We start from the raw sequence: 7,285 nt of genomic DNA, 5'->3' as shown, positions 1-7,285 counted from the left end.
ACTATAGAAAGCTTATGAAAGAAATTGAAGAAGACACAAAAAAATGGAAAAAGATTCCATGCTCCTGGATAGGAAGAATAAATATTGTTAAAATGTTGATACTACCCAAAGCAATCTACATATTCAATACAATCCCTATCAAAGTAACATGAACATTCTTCACAGAGCTAGAACAAATAATCCTAAAATGTGTATGGAACCAGAAAAGACCCCGAATAGCCAAAGCAATCTTGAAAAAGAAAACCAAGGCAGGAGGCATCACAATCCCAGACTTCAAGCTGTACTACAAAGCTGTAATCATCAAGACAGTATGGTACTGGCCCAAGAACAGACACTCAGATCAATGGAACAGAATAGAGAACCCAGAAATGGACCCACAAATGTATGGCCAACTAATCTTTGGCAAAGCAGGAAAGGATATCCAAAGGAATAAGGACAGTCTCCTCAGCAAGTAGTGCTGGGAAAACTTGGCAGTGACATGCAGAAGAATGAACCTGGACCACTTTCTTACACCGTACACAAAAACAAACTCAAAATGGAATGAAGACCTCAATGTAAGACATGAAGCCATCAAAATCCTAGAGGAGAAAGCAGGCAAAAACCTCTTTGACCTCAGCTGCAGCAACTTCTTACTTGACATGTCTCTGGAGGCTAGGAAAACAAAAGCAAAAAAGAACTATTGGGACCTCATCAAAATAAAAAGTTTTTACACAGTGAAAGAAACAGTCAGCAAAACTAAAAAGCAACGGAATGGGAAAAGATCTTTGCAAATGACATATCAGATAAAGAGTTAGTATCCAAAATCTATAAAGAATTTATCAAAATCAACACCCAAAAAACAAATAATCCAGTGAAGAAATTGGCAAAAGACATGAATAGACACTTTTCCAAAGACGACATCCAGATGGCTAACAGACACATGAAAAGTGCTCAACATCACTCATCATCAGGAAAATACAAATGAAAACCATGATGGAATACCATCTCACACCTGTCAGAATGGCTAAAATTAACAACTTAGGCAACAACAGATGTTGGTGAGGATGCGGAGAAAGAGGAACACTTTTGCACTATTGATGGGAATGCAACAGCCACTCTGGAAAACAGTATGGACGTTCCTCAAAAAATTAAAAATAGAACTACCCTATGACCCAGCAATTGCACTACTAGGTATTTATCCAAGGGATACAGGTATGGTATTTCGAAGGGGCACATGCACCTCAATGTTTATAGCAGTACTATCAACAATAGCCAAAGTATGGAAAGAGCCCAAATGTCCATCAATGGATGAATGGATAAAGAAGAGGTGATATATATATATATATATATATATATATATATATATATATATACATATATATATGTATATATATATATTTACACACACACACACACACACACACACACACACACACTAATGGAATACTACTCAGCAATCAAAATGAATGAAATCTTGCCATCTGTAGCTATGTGGATGGAACTAGAGTCTATTATGCGAAGCAAAATCAGTCGGTCAGAGAAAGACAAATATGACTTCATACATATGTGGAATTTAAGATACAAAACAGATGAACATAAGGGAAGGGAAGCAAAAATAATATAAAAACGGAGAGGGAGACAGACCATAAGAGACTCTTAAATACAGAGAACAAACTGAAGAGTGCTAGAGGGGTGTTGGGTGTGGGGGATGGCTAAATGGGTGAGGGGCATTAAGGAAGATGCTTGATGGGATGAGTACTGGGTGTTATATGTAAGTGATGAATCACTAAATTCTATTGTTGAAATCAGTAATTGTAAAGTTACTTGTCTGAAACTGCTGTCAAACCAATAAGACCACATTTATGTATCCATCGATTTCAGGACTGTTGGTAACCTGGGCATATTTTCCCCCAAATAACCTTGTCTCCTTGTGTCACAAGGCCCAACTCACTTACGTTCACTTCAATGACAGTACCTTTCGTAAGAACACCCAAAAATGTATATAGTGAGGATGAGGGATTCTCTTTTATACCAACTATTGGCAGGCACAAGGTGGCTTTCAATTCAGGATGTGTTACATGGACCTTTTTGAAAAGTAAGCCCACTGGCCTAATGAATTTTTCATATTTAGGTGGTTTTAGAGTAAAGCCATCTCCAACAAAGCCGACTTTAGTAACCATCCTCTTCCATGCTTTCTTCTTTCTCTTTCCTGTTCGAATAACTTTTAATACTTCCGTTTCTCCCTGGGCACGAACTTTGAGCAAAGGACTTCCCATTTTGCCGCTTTCTCTTTTCATTTTTGTTTAATCATGTTGGGAAGTACTTTAGCTTGGGACTGTCCCTCCCTGTCCAGTACATATTCAGGTACTGCTCCTTGTGGAGTCTTTTCATCATTCTTTTGCTTGGTGTTTCTCTTTTCATGCATCTTGATAGTCTTTTTCATTTGTATTTTCTCAGGATGGCGTTGTTTATGGTGGAACTTAGCTTTCAGACCAATCATCGTTTTTGCCTTCTTTGAATGTTGATGAGCCTCTCAACCTTCTTTCTTTCTCTTTTTCTCATGGTAATCTAAATGATAGCCACAGTGCTTCCGGTGTAACTCAACATGATCATTTTGTGGCTTGGTGATAGCGGCAGAGCCCCCTGGTGCAGCTACAGGGGCGCGAAGAAACTCTCAATTTTCTGGTCTTACAGACCCGCGAGCTCACTCCAAGCAACCCGCGATGGGAAAGAGACAGTTCTAAAACGACCGACTCCAAAGAAAGCATGACACATCAGTTCTGAACCCAGGTTTTTTAGAGAGCTCTCAGGACTTCTTAAGTATTAGGGCTGGAACTGATGTAATTTTTCCATACAGGTCACACAGCCAGCTCAGAGTCAAGGCAAGGAGATATACAGAGCATAAATACTAGCATGTTCATTAGGGCCTATGAAAGCTTCGGCCTACTACACTTGCCTTCCTTCCCACAACTGTGACTGGAGGGATGGGTTAATGGGGTCAAGCTGTCAAAGAACTTTGAGGCTTTAGTGTTAGATAGAGCCATCTAGGATGATGGAAGTTGTTATGAAGAGAAGACACGAGCCAAAATCTTCAAGAATGAGGGGAGTAACCTTAAGATGTGAAGATACAGCAATGAGGATAGTCAGATAGTATCAATTCCAGAGAAAGGAGTGTTACATAAGGATGGAAAAGTGAAGGTCTAAAACATGGATGGCACTAGCAGAATGTTGATTGCTACAGGGCTCTTTTTATGGAAATGTGAGAAGCAGCAGCCTCCATTCAAGTAATCTTTCCAAACTTATTACAAGCAGTATTACTTGTCTTTGCTGCAAAAGGAAGTAAAATACTTTTACAAGGTTTCAGAGAAAGCACTGATCAGAATCCCTCCAAGGACTTAAGAATGCTTCTTTAAGTAATTGTCACATAAGCATGGTAGTGTGGCCCTCAAAGTAGTTAGAGTCTGATTTAGGGAGCAAAACTTGGAAAAGACAACCTAAATACACCAGTAATTGTACTTGGCTTCAGTAAATAGTACTTAAGAAAATAATTAAGTAACTCCAGGCAAATGATATATAAAACAAAACAAAACTCCATAAGGTAGTTGATTAACACACAAAAAGAAACATTTAATTTTTTTAATGTTTGTTTATTTTTGAGAGAGACAGAGACAGAGACAGAGCATGAGTGGAGAAGGAGCAGAGACAGAGGGAGACAGAATCTGAAGCAGGCTGTAGGCGCTGAGCTGTCAGCACACAGCCTGATGCGGGGCTCAAACTCACACACTGCAAGATCATGACCTGAGCCAAGGGCAGACACTTAACCGACTGAGCCACCCAGTCGCCCCCAAAAAGAAACATTTAAAAAATTGGCTCCCTTCTCATACATACTCACAGTTTAATATAAAAAACCTTTTTATATTGTAAAAAATGAAAGGTAATAGGATCAAAATATAAACTTTTCCTATTAAACATCATTTAGACTTACCAAACCTTTACCAATTAAATGTACTCACCAAAAACTACATGCCTCTTGTCAGCCAAAAACAAAGAACAAAAACAAAAGAAGAGGACACATTCTTCTCGGAGGCTGACTGAACCTCAAAGATAGTGCTGAGCAGGGTCAGGCTATGCACGCTAAGAAAATCAGAAAGAAAAAAGGCAACTTTTAAATACTTGCAAGAAGGAGGCGGTCCCATTTATGGGCTGATAAAATGTCTTTCTCCATAGCTGGGTGTCAAAATAGCCGTGACTGGAAATCCCCACAGAGGAGGGTTTCTCTAGGTGAGAGCCAGGTTTCAGTTAAGCCAAGACTTGAAGGTGAGTTCCCAGTCATAGTTTGAAATTATTCGAGAGTTTGTTTAATCTGTGGACTAGAAGTTCCTAAACATGCAGTGAAGTTATTTGGAAAGAGGTGGGAAGTAAAGTTTAAGACTAGGCCAAGGACAAGAAACTTAGGTGTTGATTAATGAAAACAGGGATGAGGGGCCCCTGGATAGCTCAGTTGTTTAGGCAACCGACTTCGGCTTGGGTCATGATCTCGCAGTTTGTGAGTTTTGAACCCCGCGTTGGGCTCTGTGCTGACAGCTCAGAGCCTGGAGCCTGCTTCGGATTCTGTGTCTCCCTTTGCCTCTGCTCCTTCCCCACTCATGCTCTGTCTCTCTCTCTCTGCCCCTCCCCTGCTCACGCTCTGTGTCTGTCTCTCAATAATAAATAAACATTTTTTAAAAAATGAAAACAGGGATGAGCAACAAGGTGAGTTTAATCCTTACAGCCTCTCTGAGGATGGCAGGCACCTGACAGGCACCTGGCTCACCATGCAGGCAGGCATCTCCCCAACCCCATCCAGGTCACCATGTAGCACCCCGAGCTTTGGGCACACCTCACTCAGCTTAAACTCCTGTTACTCCCCAGCAGCTCCCATTTCTGTTTACTAGGTGTCTATTCTCCCTGATGACCACAGTTCCTGATCTTCAGAAAAAGGTATTTTGGACATATAACCCATAGTTTTTATATTCTAGATTGCTTTTCTCTAAACGTTAATCATACATTTCTCATGGTGCTTAAAATGCTCTTATAAGAATTTCTCTGCAGATCCAGGATAATTGGCAAAGAAGTCACTGACGGTGGTAGACTATACATAACTTGGGTCTGGATGTTATAGGAGTCCTTTGCAGAATTCCCTTTGCTATTTGAAATGTAAATTTATTCTATCTGTAAAGGCAAATTCAATTTCAATACAAAAATAGAATTATTTTCTAGGTGCAAACTTACTATCTCTTTGATGCCCCCTACTGTGGTATCCTGTTAACCACAGAAATATATCAAAACCTGGAAGCAATCAGCAAAGTTTTAGGTTTCTAGAAGAATGCCTTTCAAAACCTGGCTCATTCTTCTTAAAACAACAACAAAAAAATCTTTACTTAGTTCTCTGGGTTATAAAATGTGTGTTTTTTTTGTGAAAAACCCTGCAAAAGAGTTTCAATCAAAAGTCAGAAGCTTGTTAAACCTTTTTTTCTTGAGTCTTAGTGTACAGTACATTAAAATGCATAAGAACAGGCAACAGATGAAGCTTTGTTCTTGAACAACCCCCTGGATGTCTGCAGACTTGATACTTAAAATTACCTTAATTCAAGGTTGGAAAGACTTTCTTCTTGTTTCAAAGCCCTTCCATATCAGCCTCTTACCAACATGTCTTAAGATGATATGATGACAAATGCAATAGAAACCAAGGAGGGTGGGGGTAATTAGCATTTCAAAGCAATTTCTCTTTCTAAAGAGCCTAAAATTTTTAAATAAAATGTTATTTTAAGACAAATTATCAGGGTCTCAAAAATTCTTGACATTGACCAAGAAACTTATTCTCCAAAAATTTGGGGGAAAACTCAGAAAGTGTTCTGACTTCATTTAAAACGTATTGTTATTTTAGGGATGCCTGGGTGGCTCAATCAGTTGAACATCTGACTTCAGCTCAAGTCATGGTCTCGTGGGTTGGAGCCCTGCGTCCAGCTCTGCACTGACAGCTCAGAGCCTGGAGCCTGCTTCAGGTTCTGTGTCTCCCTCTCTCTCTCTGCCCCTCCCTTGCCTGCTCTCTCTCTCTCTCTCACTTTCTGTATTATTATTATTATTATTATTATTATTATTATTATTATTTTATATGCCTCAGATCTGCCAAGATTTTGAAATAAATTTAATCATATAACATTGATTATGGCCGTGCTATACTTCAGAAGAATTTATACAAATGTGGAATGTGGCTCAGTATCTTTGTTGCCACATAATATTAAGATTGTTCTCAATAATAACAATTTTGTGGTTTGTAATACTCCCTTGGCAGTTTTGCCTAGCTTCCCATAAAAAAAAATAAAATTTATTGTTGCCAAAAGTTTAGTAGTATCTTATATAGAAAAGGAATTTTGAAGTAACTTAGTAACTCCCAACTACAAATAAGCTACTTAGCAGTCAGTAGATAGTGGGTTTCTGAGAACTGGAAATATTTTTTTTCTGGTGAGTAGTAAAGCAGTCATTCAAATTTGGATATAAATAGGAAAATGTAGTTTTTTCCAAACCTGAAACTTGTCAGATTTTTCTTGGTGGTGAGAGGGAAGGACTAAATATTCTCTATCACTTAAAATAATTTTGAAGCTAATTTTTTTGGTGCTTTCAAAGAAACGCTACAGAGAAAGGTTGCATGATTGAGCTTAATGCTACAATGAGGAAAATGCAAATCAGCAAAGAATACTCCACCTCACTAAAAGCTAGAAATCCAAGTCAGACCTAGGGCAGCATGACGCAGGCTTAGGAACTCTGTTCTGGCCTCATATAAGGACATGTTGGATGTAAAGGATCAGTGTGGGGCCCTATTTCTGCCTGCAATTTAGTGGATTCTCAAGAATTTGTGTGGTTGGAATTGAAATCCTGTTTAGAAAGGTTAACAGATTTAGGATTGTTTCCTCTAGGGAAGAGAAGAAGCAATCTCATGTCTTTAACTATAGTCTTAGATTCTTTTGTGTAGCATTTTACAGTTTACATATTGCTTCCAAATGCATTATCTCATTTTGATCATGACTAAGGTATTCACCAAACAGGTTAGATAAAAACAAAATAAAAATGACTTTTTCTGTTTTTTTAAGGTTTTATTTTAATTCCAGTATAGTTAACACATAGTGTCATATTAGTCTCAGGTGTACAACACAGTGATTCAACATTTCCATACATCACCCAATACTCATTACAACACATGCACTCCTTAATCCCCATCACCTATTTTACCCATCCCCCACCCCCCCGCAACTTCCCTTCTAGTAAC

General features: G+C 38.7%; 1 pseudogene; it reads right to left on the bottom strand.

Moving 5' to 3' along the window:
• Positions 1 to 1,749: 1,749 nt before the first annotated feature.
• LOC132685802 (ribosome biogenesis protein NSA2 homolog pseudogene) lies at positions 1,750 to 6,808 on the bottom strand (annotated as a pseudogene).
• Between the last annotated feature and the right edge of the window lie 477 nt (positions 6,809 to 7,285).

This window comes from Panthera onca, chromosome F1 (assembly GCF_046562875.1).
Source record: "Panthera onca isolate mPanOnc1 chromosome F1, mPanOnc1 haplotype 2, whole genome shotgun sequence".
NCBI classification, from domain to species: Eukaryota; Metazoa; Chordata; class Mammalia; order Carnivora; family Felidae; genus Panthera; species Panthera onca.
This window is presented reverse-complemented; position numbering and strand designations above follow the sequence as displayed.